Source organism: Panthera tigris, chromosome B3 (assembly GCF_018350195.1).
Source record: "Panthera tigris isolate Pti1 chromosome B3, P.tigris_Pti1_mat1.1, whole genome shotgun sequence".
Taxonomy (NCBI): domain Eukaryota; kingdom Metazoa; phylum Chordata; class Mammalia; order Carnivora; family Felidae; genus Panthera; species Panthera tigris.
In genome coordinates this window covers 1559085-1578657 of record NC_056665.1, presented here as the reverse complement: position 1 = coordinate 1578657, position 19573 = coordinate 1559085, and the positions used below count along the sequence as shown (strand labels likewise).

The following is a 19573-nucleotide window of genomic DNA, read 5'->3' as shown; positions in this document are numbered from 1 at the left end:
CCCAGAATCCAAAGCAGATTCCAAGCTCCAAGCTGTCAGCACAGAGCTGGATGCAGGCCGCAAACTCACGAACCATAAGATCATGACCTGAGCCGAAGTCAGACCCTCAACCGACTGAGCCACCCAGGTGCCCCTCTCTCTGAATAAATAAATAAAATAAAGTCATTAAAAAAAATAGCCAGTACAATGCTGAAGAAGAACAGAGTTGAAGGGCTGATACTGCTCAACTTCAAGATTTAGTATGAAGTTACAGTAATCAAGACATGTCGTATTAGTCAAAGAACAAATAAATAGATCACTAGAACAGAACAGAGAACCCAGCAAAGATGCATATAAATATAGCCAACTGATCTTTTTTCAACGTTGTTTTTTTTTTTTTTTTTTTTTTTTTTATTTTTGGGACAGAGAGAGACAGAGCATGAACGGGGGAGGGGCAGAGAGAGAGGGAGACACCGAATCGGAAACAGGCTCCAGGCTCCGAGCCGTCAGCCCAGAGCCTGACGCGGGGCTCGAACTCACGGACCGCGAGATCGTGACCTGGCTGAAGTCGGAAGCTTAACCGACTGCGCCACCCAGGCGCCCCATAGCCAACTGATCTTTTAACAAAGGAGCGAAGGCAATACGATGAAGCAAAGACGGTCTTTTCAACAGATGATCCTGGAATAACTAGACTTCCACATGCAAAAAAAATGAATCTAGACACACACTTTACAACCCTTCCATAAAACAAATACAAAATGCATCACAGATCTACACATAAAACCCAAAACTATAAAACTCCTAGAAGATAACAAAGGAGAAAATCAAGTTGACCTTGGGAATGGCAATTACTTTTTAGATGCAACACCAAGGCCATGATCCATGGAAGAGAGAATCGGTAAGATGGACATCATTAAAATTAAAAACTCCTACTCCGAGAAACACAATGTCCAGAGAATGAGTAGACAAGCCACAGACTGTAAGACAATATTTACAAAAGACACATCTGATAAAGAACTGATTCAAATTATACAAAACTTGGGGCACCTGGGTGGCTCAGTCAGTTGAGCGTCTAACTTTGGCTCAGGTCATGATCTCGCGGTCTGTGAGTTCGAGCCCTGCGTCAGGGTCTGTGCTGACAGCTCAGAGCCTGGAGCCTGTTTCAGATTCTGTGTCTCCCTCTCTCTCTGCCCCTCCCCTGCTCGTGCTCTGTCTCTCTCTCTCTCTCTCTCTCTCTCTCTCTGTCAAAAATAAATAAGCATTTTAAAAAATTTTTTTAAAAATTATACAAAACTCTAAAAAGTGGGCCAAAGACCTTAACAGACAGCTCACCAAAGATACGGCAAGAAAGCGTATGAAAACACATTTCACGTCATACATCAGGGAAATACAAATACAATGAGACAGCCCTACACACCCATGAGAATGGCAAAAATCTGGAACACTGACAACACAAAATGCCGGCAAGGATGTGGAGCAACCGGAACTCTCAACCCTCACTGATGGCAATGCAAAATGATACAGCCGCTTTGGAAGATAGTACGGTGGTTTCTTACAATACTAACTACTTACTTTACAATCCAGCAACAACAGTCTTTGTGTTTAACCAAAGGTGAACATGGGAGTTTTACGGCAGCTTTATTCCAGCTGTTAAAACTCTGAAGCAACTAAGATGTAGGTAAACGGGTTAATAAACTGTGGTCCATCCACACGATGGAATATTATTCAGGGCTAAAAAAAAAAACGAGCTATCAAGCCATGCAGAGACGTGGGGTAAACTGAAATGCCTATGACTAAGTGAAAAAAAGCCATCTGAAAATACTACATACTGTGTGATTTCAACTATATGACATCTTAAAAAAGGCAAATCTGTGGAGATCATAAAAAGATCAGTGGTTGTCAGGGGCTGAGGAGGAGAGCGTATGGGTGAACAGAAGGACTACAGAAGATATTTAAGGCAGTGAAATACTCTATACACTAACATACACATCTCATCATGTTTGCCCAAACCTGCAGAATGCACACTACCAAGACTGAAGCCTGATGGGCTTTGGGTAGTTATGATGCATCAATGTAGATTCATCAATTGCTTAAATTTTTTTTTTTTTTTAATGTGTATTTAGTTTTGAGGGAGACAGAGACAGAATGTGAGGGGGTTAGGGGCAGAGACAGGGAGACACAGAATCCTAAACGGGCTCCAGGCTCTGAGCTGTCAGCACAGCGCCCGACGTGGGGCTCGAACTCGCGAGGTGTGAGATCACGACCCAAGCCAAAGGCAGACGTTCAACCAACTGAGCCACCCAGGCACCCCTGGATTCATCAACTGTAACAAATGTACCACTCTGGGGAGATACTGGTAGGGTGGGGGGGCGGGGATGCGGAGGACATGCCTATGTGAGGACACAGCAGGTATATAAGAAGTATCTGTACCTTAATTTGGCTGGGAACTGAAAATTCCTCTAAAAACATTAAATCTTCAGGGCGCCTGGGTGGCTCAGTCAGTTAAGCATCTGACTCTTGATATCGGCTCAGGTCATATCTCGCGGTTTGTGAGATCGCACCCCAAGTCAGGCTCTGTGCTGACAGCGTGGAGCCTGCTTGGGATTCTCTCTCTCCCCTCCTTTCTCCACCCCACCCCTCCCCTGCTCTCTCTCTCTCAAAATAAATGAACAAACATTAAAAAAATTACCTCTTTAAAAGAAAAAGCCGACGTGTCTGATAACCTGTTGGAAAGGAGACGTGATTTTTCCGACCCCTCCCCCCCACTCGACACCGCTGTCACCACTTCTCTGCGCAGAAGCCTTCGCTACCTCACCGCGGCTCAGCTGCACCAACCCCACAACCAGAGTGCTGTCCACACCTCTGCACTACCCCAAGAACCCAGGAAGGTGGAGCTCACTGGACAAGCAGGAAATTATACCCGCTGAACCAGGAAACCTTTGGTGGAAGTCGTCCAAGAGTCTCTGTTCCTCTCTGCTTTACCAGTTCAGCGTTGTTCCTTCTCAGATTAGAGAAGAAAGCTTTTGCTCTACATTCAAAATAAAATAAGTAAATAAACGAACAACAAATAAAGAAAGAAAAAGGTGGGGGAGGGGGCTCCGTCGGTTAAGCACCGGACTCTTGGTTTAGGTTCGGGCTGTGATCTCACTGTTCCTGAGTTCGAGCCCCACATCCGACTCTGCACTGACAGCCTGCTTGGGATTCTCTCTCTCCCTCTCTCTGTCCCTCTCAGAGACTAGCCTCAGTATACACAGCTTGGCAAGAATTTGCTTAGTGAAGCTATTATTTTAGGCAATTAAAGAATCTGTCAAGAATAATTTTTCCCACTCAAAATGATTCTATTTCATAAAGTTGCATAGCGACTGAGATTTGATATTCATTGAGAAAAGAGATACATCAAGGGCGCCTGTGTGGCTCAGTCGGTTAAGCATCTAACTTCGGCTCAGGTCACGACCTCGCAGTTTGTGACTGCGAGCCCCGCATCAGGCTCTGTGCTGACAGTTTGGAGCCTGGAGCCTGCTTTGGATTCTGTCTCCCTCTCTCTCTGCCCCTCCCCCATTCACACCGTGTTTCTCTCTCTCTCTCTCTCTCTCTCAAAAACAAAAGGTTAAAAAAATTCACAAAAGAGATACATATTATACATTTTAAGCGATTACCTAAAAAATTAAGAAAAATTGTTGTGTATTCTATTCATCAAAACTAAGTTCTACGTTTTCAAATTATGCATTATTTAATCGTTATAATAGGTAACACTTAAAATCTATTAAGTAAACTATTAGCTTGCATGTTTATTATTTGAGAAAACAGCAAAAGATTATTTTGGATACTAAAATATGGCAAATTAAAACTTCTGAGAGTAGTATGGAATTTCCTGCCTCTAAAATACTTTAATGGTAAAAACAACACAACACAAAACAACCCACCAAAACTGCTGCTTTTATAATGGACAACTATGAATTTTAATTAAAAGTTTATAATTACATCAAGCCCCAACTACAGTTAGAGATTCGATCCGTTCAGAAACGGAGTATTTACCTACATTTCTAAAGTCCTACCCATTTGACCTTTTTCTTTCAACACCAGGTTGCTTTCAAAGCTACAGATGAGGGGCGCCTGGGTGGCGCAGTCGGTTACGCTTCCGACTTCAGCCAGGTCGCGATCTCGCGGTCCGTGAGTTCGAGCCCCGCGTCGGGCTCTGGACTGATGGCTCGGAGCCTGGAGCCTGTTTCCGATTCTGTGTCTCCCTCTCTCTCTGCCCCTCCCCCGTTCATGCTCTGTCTCTCTCTGTCCCAAAAATAAATAAAAAACGTTGAAAAAAAAAAATTTTTTTTCAAAGCTACAGATGAAAAGGCACTTTTTTTTTCAATTGAATAAAAGTCCTCTTGCCTTAAAACATGTTGGAGGGGGTGGTAGAGATAAATAGAATGAAGGAAAATATTTGAAATGAAAATGATTCGAAAGCAACTAGGTCTCAGTTTACCTCAATTCTCTTTCTAGGCCAAATCAGCTGCAGTATTTAACTTTTTTGAGGCCGAAACATCCGATGTGACACCTACTAGTCGGTGGCTTACTGGACCTGTGTTCACAAGTGGATGCTTCCTTCACCGGGTTGCGGAAATGAACAAGGTCTACATGGACAGCGATTTAAGGAGGTCGTTAGCGTTCCCAACAGCTCGGATAAGGTGCTGTTGCACTTGGCCTCATCTTCCTCTGACACAGCTTGGTCCCAAGCTTTTATTACATGTGAGGATTTCAATGGCTTTGAAATTCAAAACCAGCTGCTTTTGGAAAACTACCTGTATCTTTCGTATGCCTCGTTCTTTTATCTTCTTCTATCCTGGGGATGCTAAAGTGTCATATCTTTTTCGGAGCGTTCAAAAAAATTGTCAAAAATGTTTTTTTGAAAACCCTTGAAGCACTTTTAGACTCAGGCAACTGGTTTTGAGATGCCCTGGAAGGGGGAACTCCAAGTCGTTGGTTAGAGCACAAAATGAAGCGGCTGGGAAAGAAGGGGATGGAGAAGCAGGGGCCGGCCTGGGAAGGCTTGGCGGTTGAGAGAAAGGACTGTGGTCTGGCAAACCGGGGCTCAAAGTGTGCCAGCCGCCCACCAGCAGAGTCAACCTCGGACAAGTAAGTCAGCCTCTGCAAACTGTCTCACGTGTTGAATGAAGGTAACGCCACGTCTCCGAGTTGTTTGGGGCCTACCTCAGAGAATGCTGAGCGCAGAATCAACCGGTATTATTATCCGCCGGAGGCAGTTCACGAAGTTCAAAGAGCTAGGAGGACCACTAAAGAACTCTGAGAGGAGAAAACGGGGAAGAATGTACAGCAGAGCCGGAACTGGATGAAGATTAGGGAAGAGCCGGCTTTGGCGATGTAAATGAGAAGCCTCCGCGTGGCCTGAGCAAAGACAGTGAAGAGAAACCGTGGGTGGACTGAAATACAATGGATTTCAAACTGACAGGAGGGGCACCCGGCTGGCTCCCCTGCGGAGCCAGCCTCTCTAGATCTCTGAGCCCTGAGTTCAAGCCCCATGACGGGCGTAGAGATTACTTAAAAAAAAATCTTTAAGAATAAATAAATGTATAAAACTGATAGGAAGTCAGGGCTCACTGGGGGTGAAGGAGAAGGAAGAATCAAAACAAAACCCAGCTTTTGCATACCATCCACCCTCTGGGACAGAGGGGAAGGGAGGGTTGGAAGATACTGCTGGGAGAGCTACAAAAAGCAGAAAGCGGCTAAAATGTAGGCTTGCCGAGTTTCATCTAGTTTTGGAAGACACATTTGTGAGCCAGATGAATACGGGTTTCAAGTGCAACCAAAAAATCTGGATTTAAGATACAGATCTTGGGACCGTTACTACATACAGTACAGGCGGTTAACTGAAGCCATGGTCCCGGAGGTCACCCAAGAAGTATAGCCTGGGAAGAATGTTAAGGTCAGAATCCTATTAAATTTTAGTATTTAATGGCTGTAAGAAGAAACATTTGCAAAAGGCAGAGATCGCAAACAGAAGCTGAGGCAATATCACTAAACTCATGGAAGAGTTTCAAGAAGGAAAAGTTGTTAATGGTGCTAAATTTTATTGAGTAAATACATACTCCACAAAAATCCACTGGTGGGGGAGGAAAGTGCTTATATCAGGGACAAAATATAAAAGGTCTAAAGAAAGACAGATCTGCTCCTTTTTACCGAAAAGTTTCAAGTTCATTTTTTTTTTTTTAATTTTTTATTTATTTTTGGGACAGAGAGAGACAGAGCATGAACGGGGGAGGGGCAGAGAGAGAGGGAGACACCGAATCGGAAACAGGCTCCAGGCTCCGAGCCGTCAGCCCAGAGCCCGACGCGGGGCTCGAACTCACGGACCGTGAGATCGTGACCTGGCTGAAGTCGGACGCTTAACCGACTGCGCCACCCAGGCGCCCCTCAAGTTCATTTTTTCTAATGACATCCAAACACAAAAATTCAGATTTAGTCCAACAGGTTCACAGATACATCAGTTAATAAGCACTTCCTGCAAAGTTATCAAGAAACAATTACTTCCTAAAACATTGACCCATTTTTTATAAAAAAGCCATACAGGAAAACGCTGCAAAACTGCCAAGTCCCCCTATCACACAGAACAGGGAGGCCTTGTCGATAGATACTAAGCCACTGGTTCTAGGTTCTTTCAAGTTTTACCAACTTACTGCCTATGAACACTGTTTCCTTACGTCAGCAGAGGGGAAAAAAAATGCTGCATTCCCCCAGAACGGAGACTAACAATAGAAACTTTGAATGTAGTGATTAACCCCTCTAGATCACTTTCTTCCCCAACTGTTAAGGAATAAAACGGAGCTATCACTATTCTTATCTTGCCTCAACATTAGATCCCTTAAAGTCTTCTTCTCCCTCGAGAAAACTGGCTTCTACCTGTGAATGAAACCAATATACCGACGAGCATCTGCCTCTTTGCCATGCATGTACCATCTACCGTACCGGCCTCGGCCTCACACAACCAGGGAGGGGCAGACTTGTAGTATATTGCTTTCAGACCAAGAAAATATCCATGATCTAAGTATTTAAGCACTAACACACATTTTAAATATTCAAGGGAAGCCCAAACAATGGTTCTACTCATGAGGTATTTATCTGTGTAAACCCTGACACGTCCACAAAATTTAAATGCGTAGAAAAATGCATCTGATGGTAATTCTTTCACTAATTAAAACCGATGACTGAAGTTTTTTTCTTTTACTCAACTGTTAGGGAAACCCAAGCGTCTGGAAAACTGAAAACTCTTTACCCGTAACAAACGAAATGGCACATTAAAAAAAGTTTTCCCCCGAAACAAACACAATGACCAACACAGCGACATCAGACTAGCTCTGGAGGTTGGAGAGGCGATGTTATTGGCAACTGAAACAGAAACTCACAGAAAATGAGTTAAATTATTTAAATTGCAGCTGAACTAGACGAAGATTCTACATGGTCAACTACTGTCGCGTCGGGGAGTGAGAGCCTGCCTCCCATTTGTCAATTAGTCAGTGTTTTTAATTGTCTTGAGTTTTGCCGTCAAACAACTTTTTCACTTTAACCCAGAACGTCGGTTAGCAAGTTCCTAACCCCAACAGTTACGGCCTCCCCGCTGCACACGAGCTGCCCAGGGCACAAGATCAGCAGTTAGTGCCCAACACAGAGGGCTCCCGGAGACAGACGGGACCGGGGTCGAGAACGGCCGCGTGCGCACAGTCCTGGCGTCTACCTGAAAAGCCACGAGATACCGGAAAGGCGCTCGCATCAGGCCATCTCAGGCTGCAGATCGACACACGCCAACTCCGTTTCTCTCGCCTACCGACAACCCGGAGGTGCACAGGCAGTGACGAAGGCTGTCCGCACCCGTCCGGGGGCAGGGGTGTGGGCGGCCCCCCAGCAGCCCCTCTACAATGTCTGCGTACAGCTCCCGGGGGGAGAGCACCTCTTCTGCGTGCGCCCATGGGACAGGGCGCCCACTGCAAAACCTGTCTCAACGGCAGCCTGGTACTTACTGGCAGCGACACGTACCCTAAGTACGATACCCCACGACGATGTAATTGTTCACTTACGCGGGAAAAAATGTGCCCAGTTTTCTTCAGCTCATTTCCACGTCCAGAAAATGGATTTAGGTTCATCTACGACTTGGAAAACGGGACTTAAAGTAGGTGATCAGTTTAGGCAAAAGCTACTCACCAAACCAGAGAGCTTCAGAGGTGCACCCTAACAGAGCGTTTAAGGGGCATGTCCCATTAGAGAAATCGTGAGGCACATCCTGCCGGTGGCGGCATAAACCGGCGTCACCTGCGCAGAAAGCAATTTGGCCACTGACGTGTTCACATCCTTCCATCTACGTAAACCCGCTGGGGATTTTTCCGAAAGAAAAATAATCTTGGGGCGGAACGGGGAAAGAGGAAATCTTTTGAAACGTACACACAGAAGTGTGTTTAATGCAATACTGTTCAAAATGGTGAAAAGTTAGGAACGGTCTGAATGTAGTACAGGCAAAAGACTGGGTGAATTAAGGTCCCACTAACCTAAAAGAACGGTAAAATTAAAATAGTTTTAACGGATGATAGAGTCTCGTGAAAGAGAATATAAAGCCGCACTAATCGACCATCGTGGGGAAAACACAAGAACCTGGTGAAGCACAGAAGAGGGGAAAAAATAACAGCACCACACAACGCTCTTACGGGTGTTGTGGGCGACTTTGTCTGATTTTATCATCGCTGCTCTGGGACGGTTCAAGCAATGCTAGAACAGGCAAGCACTAATTAAAAACGCTTTGCAGGAGCTGAAGGCGCAGCAACGTGCTGCAAACGCAGTTACACTGTGGCCGAAACGCGGAGCCGGCTCCGCCCGGCACTCGGCCGCGATCATTCAAACCAACTTTTACACCCCGATTTCTAGACCAAAGGGCAGCGAGGTAAAGAAAACGCTCCGGTACCCAAAGCACTGTAATTACTTATCAGTAAAACGGTGTCAACAGACTCGCAGATACTTTTTACAAAGTTTTGACCGCCCACCTACAGCCTTCGAAACTATAAACGCATCCATTTCCTGTTTCAAAAGGGCGTTTCTTACCTCTACCCTTCAAAGAAAGGAAGTTTGAATGAAGGAGAAGGCAGTTTTACCTGGTTCTACACAGAATGCACTCGATGAGCTTTCCAAAAACAACATTACGAGCCTACTAAATCTGCAAACTTCCACGACCCAGAAGTTGGTGGGGGAGGGGGCGCCCTGGGGGCAAAGACGGAACTCAAAGGGCTGGCACTTCAGTCCCTTGGACATCAGAAACGTGCGCCCACCGCAGGTGCCTCTCCCGGCACTCGGCGCCCCAAGTTTACGGAAAACGACCCACCGCACACCTCGAGATGTCATTTATAAAACCGACAAGCGACTGCTCCCACGTCCAGCCCCAGAGAAAGCCTGTCGCCGGGGAGGACTTCGATCCCCACGATCTCAGCGACGCTCAGTTTCTGAACTACAGACCACGATAAAACAAAGTCAAGTTTGATTCTCTCAACACCTATTTCCTGTGCAAACAGCCCTTTTGTTCTGCTCCCCTGCTTGATTTTAATGTTCGGTTTGCGTCAGAAAACAGCCACAGTGACAGAACCTAGCATACACAGCAGCACACAGGAGCAAGAGCGTAAAACAAAGGGTTATTAAAAGATCGGAACAGAAATCCTACCCACAAAACCTGCACAATTTTCTGTTCGCTTCCCCTCAGATTAACTTCACTTGAAGCTGTGCTCCGCCGCAACCAAGCCTGGGCCGCAAGCTCCTCCTCCTGCGCGGCTACTGGCCGAGGACGGGACGCCCCGCCCCGCGAGCCAGGCCCGTCGCTGTGATTGGAGGCGGCGCACACCCATCATCTTAAAGAACTTTTCCTTGCTAGCAGGTTCGGCCGCACACACTAAAACCCCCTGATAAGCTGGTTTCTTAAAGAAACAGGAGGTCGTGTTTCGGTTTTCCCATCACATCCTGTTTGCTTACTCTTTTGTCTGGGCAAAAAAATAAATACTCTACGTAACGGCAACGAAAACCTGGCAGAAGCAGCTTTAATTTGCAGTTCAGTGACCGACTGTTTAAAATGCAATGCTTTTGGCCTAAATCATGTTGTATTTCTACAGAGCCATGAAGGTAAAGTTACACTTTATAAGACAGACTCCTTTTTCAATAGAGTTCACATTTTGCCTGAATTTTTTAAAGTGGCAACAGAAAATCCACGGCACAATTTTGCTAAAAGGAACAAAACAGTATTTCCTCTAGGACTTAAAAATGCGATGATTTCAGGTATGGAAAATATATAGCACTAAAATCCTAGCTGCAAAATATTTCTAAGTCACCAAATTCACTGATACTGTGTTCTCAGCATCACAACAAAGTGAAAATTTTGGTGACATCAAACCCTGACATCTCTACTTAAAAGGGAAGGGAAACACGGAGGCAGAAACACTATTTCCGTATTAGCAGGGTTAGCGGTCTGACCTGAGCACTCTGCCACGGCCAACAGGGAGCCACTGCAAGCCGACACCCACGAAAGGGAAAGGCAACCTGCTCCAAAGACATGTCCACAGACAAAGTTCAGGAAGACTGAAGTTGCCTTATGCTTAAAATTACGGTTGCCTTTTTAAAAAAGGTAGACCAAACTTTGCAGCCCACTGGAGCATTCGTTCACTTAAGGGGGCAAGGGCGCGCCGAGGTGCAGCCACAGGTAGGGTGTATTCGCCCCGGAAAATGCGAAGTCACATTAATGTTACCTCCAGAGACTCTACAGTCTCTACGTAAGCACTCGGATTTTTCAACAAACAAAAAGACCGACCATGACGCTATATATTACTAAGTTTGCTATATTTTACTATCTTTACTTAAGTTAGAACTGCTTATGTTTTAGTTCCTCGGCCCATCAACTATTACTGTCACTAATCCTTACCTGACCGAATAGCATCGTTCAACTTGTTCAGTAAAGTGTAATTTTCACCTCTACCAAAAATTTTAACTGATTTATGAGAAAAACCAAAAGAGTAAGGCAAATTAAAGTGGTTCTTCTTAAAAATACTTTCAGTAAGTTTCCACAACAATTTTTTAAGTTGAACGTACGGTTCACAAAGCTCAGAATCTTGCAAGCATCATTCCTCACAGAAAACCCATATACTACAACACAAAGCCAACAAACTTGTTTTGAATACAAAGAGAAGTCTGTATGAAACTGAAAATGCACATAATTGCAACTAGACATGAATATGGAATAATACCCTGCAGAAGCCCAAACAGCTGCATCATCTATTATGCCTTTTAAGTGGACAAATTGAAAGAGCCAATTCACAGAGGCCTCGTCCCAAAATCCTTTGCAAGGATTCACTGCTGTGAATGCTCAGTACTTCACGAGTCAAGTTCAGGTTTTCTTCCCACTGCGTGCACACTCTTGCAAAAGAACACTGGAAGCAGAAGAGGTACAGGGGCAGGTACAGGAAGGGCACATAGATTGAGTTACAGCATAAAACCTGGAAAGGAAAACGTTTTAGATGGCCACAATTTGATAGGGTTATAGAAAAAGATGGCAAACATTTAAATCTTAAAATGTGGCAAGCATAAAATTAGTACACAGTTACAGGAACCAAAAAACCTTTGCTCTGACATCAATTTTTCACTTCAGAGTTAATTATTTGTATAAAATAGACACCTATCACATACACTAAAATAATACCAGGACCCCTCTCGATCTGTAACCAGTAAAGAGATATGGACTTAGTTATGCCGGATTGTTCGAAGATCTCTAGGACCTACTTGGAAGTACTTCATGGTGACAAATACCATTTTAGGTGGCTCACAGTTTAAAAATACGAGGATTTTGTTCCATTTCTCAATCAGTAGAAGAAAACAGCAAAACTAAGTAAAAGGAAAGCAATACCACGACCGAGATTATTTGAAAACCGTATCGCTTCATAGGAACAAGAGGCCTGTGAAAGCTCCAAGGCTCCCTGATTGCCTGTGACAATACCACCTTTTGAACACTGAGTGCTCAAAGGATACACAGTATATTCTTGGTGGGGGAGGAGCTCAGAAGCTTCCCCAAACCTATTAACCGACCAGAGTGCAGAAGATAACAAGCCAGAACAACCTGGTCCCATCTCAGTTTAAAAACACCCTCCCTAAAGAGGAAGTGCCCAGATTAATTTTTGGTCTGGTACAGAGCAGGATAGGGTGAAAGCTTTCTTAGTATCTTAAAGGGCTGCGAATAGCTCAAACTATTCCTCTTACAACAGAAATTAATCCTTGGCATGATCCCTGGACACCAACAGGTGGGTTTATGCAGTAGTTGATAAAAGGGCCAGCTTGACATTCTCAGAGCATGACCGGGTCACTAAAGATATGGTCTGAAAACCACTATCTAATGGGGGAAAAATATATACACGTATACTTAAAGAAATATTTCCCTGACAAATATACACTGCTTACAAAGGTGAGGCCTGTATTTGAGTTTCCAACTCCTGATGTGTGTCTTCCGTCCATTAGAGGAAAACGACAAAAGGTGAGCCCTGGCAGCAAAGGAGTGGTAAAGGCCCCTTCAGCAAACTACTAATCACAAAGGGAACATTAAGGATAGAAAAGCACAAAACAAGCTGAGGTGTCTTTCTAGAAGACAATAAATTGCTTTGTTTTAAATCTAATGGGATAAACAAGGTCACCAATAAATGTAAACAAAAAAGAACAGGGATCACAGTATCAGGACCAAAGTATAAATAAAGGAAAAAGCAATCACAGTACTCAACTCTTAAGACTGAATAACTGTAACGTTTCGTGTGCCAAATAACATACCACAGACGATCGAAGGAAACTGCTAGACACAGAAAAATGATGGAAAACAGACTGGCCGACTTGCAGGTTCCCTCTCTCCTTAGCAGCCTAAGCTAGAAAAAAATAAAAGATGAAAAGATAAATGATCCATACTAATTATTTAATAAGATTAATTTTTATATAGTTGTCAAAAAAAAAGCTGTTTTTTTACAACAGGCATGGAAAAAATTTTTTAAATTATACTCACAGACAGCTAACAATTTTGAAATGCACAAGGTGAACAGGTAACATCCTCGGATGACTACAAAGTAATGTTCAAAGTCAATACGAAGGTTATTAACTCATCAAACATTCTGAACCCCTACTACACCCGGGGCACCACGAGCTGCTGTAGACGCCACCACAAACTGTCCCGCCCCTGGAGAGACTCAGGGTCCAAGTCAGCTCTGTTGTCCCACAGGGATGTGACAGGAACCACAGCAATTTTCGGCTTTCCGGGAGTCACGTTAAGACATTAAAATAGTTCAATTAACTGTCGTCATATATTTTACTTGACACAAACCATATAAAATGGCATTGCTTCGATAAGTAATCATTTTTAAAACTGAGGTTGCCTTTTTCTTTTTTTGTGCTGCAAATCAAGTTCACATTTCATACTTACAGACCAACTCGGACTTGCCATATTTCAACAACCAGTAGCTACTTAAATTTCTGTCTCTGCCGTCCACACTAGCCACGTGTGCCTGCTAGGCAACTGGTATGTTACTAGTAGGCTGAGGAACTGAATGTTTACTATCACTTAATTGTACTTAATTTAAATAGCCACAAGTGGCTATGTACCAGATTGGAAACAACAGCTCCAGCGGAAGAAACAGACACGAAATAAGACAAATCACACACACTTAATGAATTGCAATCATTACAAATGTTTGCAGAGGAAATGTCCGCTATGAAATGAGTAAATACAGCCAACGGAAGGACTACACCTCTTTTGGCACCTTTAAGGAAGGAGCTTCAAGGAACTCGCAATTAAGCAAAAAGGCACAGCCTATGCAAAGGTCTTGAGTGGAGGAAAACTGAAAACACGGTAGAAATCATGAAGGAGAGAAGCAAGGGGTGAGATAATCTAACTTGTAGGAGGCTGACTTGGGTCCCAGAAAGCAGACAGGACAGGAAGGCGGGGAGCGGAAGCAGCCCTGTCTAGGACACAATGTGAGTCCCCCAAAGTAGCCTCCAGCAGCCCCACTGCCCGCTCAGTAAACTGCAGTCATGCCAACCTTCCGTCAAACCCTAATCAGGTCAAGCTCTGCGGCCCTCCTTGTGCCAGCGGTTCTCTGTGCTTGGAAGCCTCCCCCAGCTCCTTCTGGATCTTAGAACTCTGCGTCACAGTTCCAAATTCTCCACGGCACAAGCTTTGGGCTCAAAACTATTTATTTACGAGGCAACTCTTACCAGACAATTTTGCCAGAGACATTCAGTGTGCCGCCGTTATTATTATCATATTATTATTTTCATGTTCTGGAAGATTGGGGAAGCTAAAGAAAACTCCCCAAACAAACCTTGGTACCACATCAGGCTTAAATGTGACATCCTCACAAACACGTTCTCAGGACATCCAATTAGCACCTTTCAATCTCTATCAGCACACCCCATTTCTTTCCTTCCTAGTACTTGCCAAAGTCCAAAAATTCTTTATTCATTGGTTTGTCGACAGCCTCGCTTTCCCAAAGACCGTGAACTCTGAAAGCAGAGGCCCCAGACAGTTCACGTTGGCAGCCTCAGTACCACGCACCCCCCACCTCACCCCACCCCCAGCACGGAGCACCTGCCAGGAAGACTGCTAAGTAAATATTTCTATCTGTCACGGGTCAGGATGTAAGGATCCCAGCTAAAGCCCTTCTCAAAGGAGAATTTAACAGCATTAAATTTTTTTATTATTACACAACACAAACCATTAAGCGTAGAAATAGATTTTACGTTTTTAACGTAAAAATTCACCCCCCCCCCAAAAAGTGAAGACCCTGAGGAATCAACTAAAAATCCCAAGGACAAAGCAACAGCCAAAAACTGGGGGAGGAAAAGGGAGGGAGACTTACAGCAACAAAATAAAAATACATTATTCTGCCCAATTACTAAACAATGCGTGCCAGTCTCAAGTCCTTCATATTGAACAGAAGCTAAAAAGAACCAAGTATATATATGCTTTCAGTATACGATAAAAGCTTTATTTCAAGGCAACAAGAAAAAGACTTTTGTTAATGGGGCTAAAACAACTAATTATTGAGGAAAAATAAGGGAGGTTATTTCACTTCACATATTATGTCAAAACAAGCCCCGGGTGAATAGAGAGAGGTAGATGTGAAAATGAAACCACAAAAGAACTAGAAGAAAACAGTTATCTGGACAAGAGAATCCATTAAGTACAAAAGTAAAGGAGAAGCCGTAAAATTTCTTAAAAGGTAAAGACTCAAGTTTAAAAAAAAAACAAAACACTGTAAGCAAATAGAAGGGATATGAAGAACCAGGGAAAAGATGTTCAGCGTGTGACAAAACGCTGCTATCCTAAATCTATAAAAGAATAAAGAGGCATCGCAATGATAAAACACCACCCCAGATGAGTAAAAGACAAATTAGAAGAAACAATACCCACCACTCCATTCATCATCATAATTAATCTAAGAAGTACATCATGAATCTTATGAAAAGGGAAGGCACGAAAGAAAATCAAGTGTTGGTAAGGATATGGAGGAGAAGACGTGTATTGTCTCACATTTTTTGGTAAACTTTATACTGGTTTGGCCAACTGTGTATTATAATGCTAGTTAAATTTTTTAAAGTAAGATTTGGCAATATTTCTAAAAAGACAATAAATGTTCACTTGCTTTGACTCTGTAAGACAGATCGAATCCTAAAGAAAGATGTAGCTCTTAAGAGCGTCTTCACCACAGGGTGACGGCGACAAAAAGATAAAGCTGCAAGTCACACCCAGCAGGTGAGGAACCACAGGAGGATGGAAATGGCATGTGCCCTGGCAGAACCCTGTCACTACCTGTGGCTCTAACTTCTGCCCTCAGGTCGAAGACAAGAACCAAACAAACCACGTCAGAGGACAGGTTCTAGGAGAAGCGCGGCAGAGTGACCCAGTGGGCAGGGACTGTGGCCTGTGAACGCATCCCTGAAGGAGTGCCATCCAAGCAGAAATACGGTGGAGTGTGCCAGGCAGGAAAACCCAACAACTTCGACGCCAGCAGCTCGGCATGCTCAGGAAGCCCAAACAGACCAGGACAACAGCGGTGCGGGGCTCGGGGACAAGGCAGGGCCCGCCTCCCGGGGCAACGCTGTCCCGACAGAGCCTGACACGAGTCCCAGCTGCATGTCACGTGGAAAACACACATCGGATTTTGAGGCCAGTCTAAAAAAAGTTAAGTAAAACATCTCGATAACTTCTTATGCTAATTACTTACAGAAATCCTAATATTTTGCGTTTAGCAAATTATATCTCACCTGTTTCTTTTTTTAACACGGCTATCAGGAAATTTCAAATTACTTATGTGGCTCCCGTTATATTCCCATTGGACATTACTGCTCTAGGGTCTAGGTGCCACAGTAAAAAGTTTCAATTTTATTTTGTGTATGGAGAGTCATCAGAGGGTGCCGAGCCTCTGATGTACACATTTAAATTACTGCCGTCCACAGGAGCAGCGCCCAGACTACAGGAGAGCGGACACTGGGGCAAGGGGACCACGCGGATGACTACTGGTGGCATCCTGTGTACAACGGAGGTGCGGAGACAGATGGTCTTTGGGGGGAGTTGTGAAGGGAGAGGCAGTCTAGTGTGGTTTACGATTCCACTCTCAACCGTCCAGAATGTCCACGACCGAAAAGGCTGGGGGTACACTGGCCAAAATGTTAACAACAGTTATCTATTCTTTGTAACTTTCTATTTCTTCTGAAAGTTTGGGGGGAAAACACACGTTGCCCTTAACACAAAAAGGAGGCCTTTTTAAAGCTTTTAAGGATACATGCGTTTTTGGTAGGGTGTAACAGCCCTACCAAGAAAGCGCACCCTGCTCTCTGCAAACTACACATGCTGGCCAACTACCACACACCCCCTCTACTGGGTCCTTGAAGTCAAGTTACTCGAAGCTACTATAAACGCCTATTACTCGCACTCGCCATTTTCCGGAACCGAATAGCCCCCTACCCCTGAGCGCACTGCCGGGGGCGTGATGCGCGGCACACAGCTCTGGAGGGCACACCTTGGGGTGCCCGCAGGGCCGGGGATAAGGGACTCAAAGGTACTCAAATGTGTGGTGAACTTATCCTAACAGCGAGCACACATCCTTCTCCAAAAACGTTCCACAGGACACACACGGTGTGAGCCCACAGGAGAGCACCCGGGTCCCAATCCTCTCCCGTAAAGCGAGGCTCTGCCATCTGACAGGTGCTTCCCTTACCCGAAGTCTGCAAAGCTAGGAGGGTAAACTGAGGACAGGTTTCTCTTCCAGGAGTATGCTACGGAAAAAGAGAAGGTTTAAGGAATTTGCCAGAGATTACACAAAGCGGGGTGGGACAGAGTGCTTCATTTCACACGCCATCAAGTGTTTTTTTTTCTAGCGTATTTACTTCTGCGTTGACAAAGTAGCGAGCAAACGGTGCCCGACTTCGCAGTGTGGTTTCAAAGGAAAAGCGTCCTTACAGGCACCTTGCCGGGAATCTCCGTTCCTCCTGCACCTGTTCAAAACCTATTGGCCAATCGCTACGGCTGCGAATCTCCCATTAAAACACACCTATTTTCCTCCTGACCACCTAAGACTCCCTAACGCAAGCTACCTGCATCGTTCACTCCAGAGAATGTCTGGCGCTCGTGCGCCAGGAGCCAGAAAACAAGAAATGCTCCCAAGAACACGGCTGCTGATAGCAAAGCACGGTGCAAAATATTTCCAAGTGCCTAACCCTACTCGAGATGAACACAGTATCGTACAGCGAAGAAGTGATAGATGGCCACCGGCTCTTTTGCAATCTGGGGGCGCCCGGGGGGCTCAGTCCATTAAGCGTGTAGCTTTGGCTCAGGTCACGATCCCGCCGTTTGTGAGCTCCAGCCCAGCGTCGGGCTCTGTGCTGACAGCTCGGAGCCTGGAGCCTGCTTCCGATTCTGGGTCTCCCTCTCTCTCTGCTCCTCCCCTGCTCACGCTCTGTCTCTCTTCCAAAAATAAATAAAGATTAAAAAAAATTTAAAAAAAAAAAGGAATATCTATTGGAGGGGCGCCTGGGGGCTCAGTCAGTTAAGCGTCCGACTTTGGCTCAGGTCATGATCTCCTGGTTCATGGGTTCGAGCCCCGGGTCGGGCTCTGTGCTGACAGCCGGGAGCCTGGAGCCTGCTTGGGATTCTGTGTCTCCCTCTCTCTGCCCCTCCCCCGCTCACGCTCTGTCTCCCTCTCAAAAATAAACATTAAAACAATTTTTTTTTTTAAAAAAGAAGCAATCTGGACAACCCACTGCTTGAACACACACCTGTGCGTGGTGGAAAAAACAGGGGAATGATAAACACCCAGTTGACTGGACTGGATTGATGACCTACGTAAGGGGGAGGGGGAACAGAGCAGATAAGAAACCCAGGGGCAGATCCAAGTTTTATTCCGGTTTCTGGTTTGGGAGCGACAAGTCCAGGATTTTCACTCTGTTTTTCTCTTTATACGCTGCGGGGCTGTGCGTTCTTCTGCGACAGCAACTATGTCTTTCGATACTTTTTTTTTCCCCCTTTGCTTTTCGGAAGACGGCTTTCCTGAGCGTTAACTGCTGTGCGGAGAGGCGTCCACGCGGGACGGGGAGGCTGCGAGCAGCTGGGACAGACCCGCACGCCCAGGAAATGGTCACCGAAGCCCAGACAATAGCCCCTCCAGTCCCACGCTGGCCGCCGGCACCCCGCTCCCCGCCCGCTGCCTTCCTTCCACCGTAAAAGGCCGACGGAAAAAAGTGGAGGCAGCCGGCTGGGTAAAGTCAGATGTGCCCATTTTGCAGGAACGGAGCGCTTCCCCCCGGAAGCTGCGGACGGCGGCCCTACGGTCACTAACCGCGTCCCCCCGCCCCACCCCTCCCCACCCCACCGACCCCGGCGCCCCCGGGGTGTCACACGGCGCCCCTGCCCGGCCCCCCCGCACGCCCCGACACGCCGCTGCGGGGGAGGGGCGCTCGGGACCCCCGCCCCCCGCCCGCGCCGTGACAGGCGGGACCCCCGCCCCGGGGCCGCAGCAGGTGGAGGCCCGCGTCCCCGGGACCCCAGGACCGCCGCTCGCCAACTGCTAGCTACCGGGCCGGGGGTCCGCGAGCGCAGCCCCCGGCCCGCCCCCCGCCCTCGCTTCCGCCCGCCCGGGAGCGCCGCGGCCGCGCCTCAGCCGGTGGGGGAAGGGAGCGGCCCCGGCCCCCCCGGCCCCCCGGGCCCCGCCGCGCCGCTCACCTGGCGGCGGCCTTCCCCGCCTGCCGCGCTGCCCGCCGCCGCCGGTCGCCGGTCGCCGCCGGAGAGTGGGGACAGGTGAGGCCGCCGAACTCCTGCTCGCTCCGGCCCCGCCGCCGCCGCCGCCGGCCCTCCGTCCGCTGTTTATTAAACTTTTCTGTTTGGTTGTTCGGCCTGTGACGCGGCCGCGGGCCCGAGCTCCGCGATTGGCCGGCGCCCGGCGCTGACGCGGCGCCCCGCCCGCCGCCTAATTATTACCGGCCGGGAGGGGCCGCGGGGCGAGCGCGCGGGGGGCGGGGCCTGGCGCGCCGGAGGCGGGGCTGG

At 46.5% G+C, this 19573-nt stretch overlaps 1 protein-coding gene across 3 annotated transcripts in view; it reads right to left on the bottom strand.

Annotated features, from left to right (window-relative positions):
* Positions 1 to 19452, bottom strand: part of ZFAND6 (zinc finger AN1-type containing 6) — a 74551-nt gene extending 55099 nt beyond the window's left edge. Inside the window, exons 1-2 of one of the 3 annotated variants that reach the window (XM_042987893.1) lie at positions 19253 to 19452; positions 12817 to 12908 (exon numbers count right to left, since the gene is read on the bottom strand). The gene's annotated coding sequence lies outside the window, so the exon portion shown is untranslated. Of the gene's footprint in view, positions 1 to 9685; positions 9774 to 12816; positions 12909 to 19252 lie in introns of those variants that run through there. The other 2 variants (XM_042987894.1, XM_042987895.1) reach the window with 2 other exon arrangements.
* Positions 19453 to 19573: the final 121 nt, after the last annotated feature.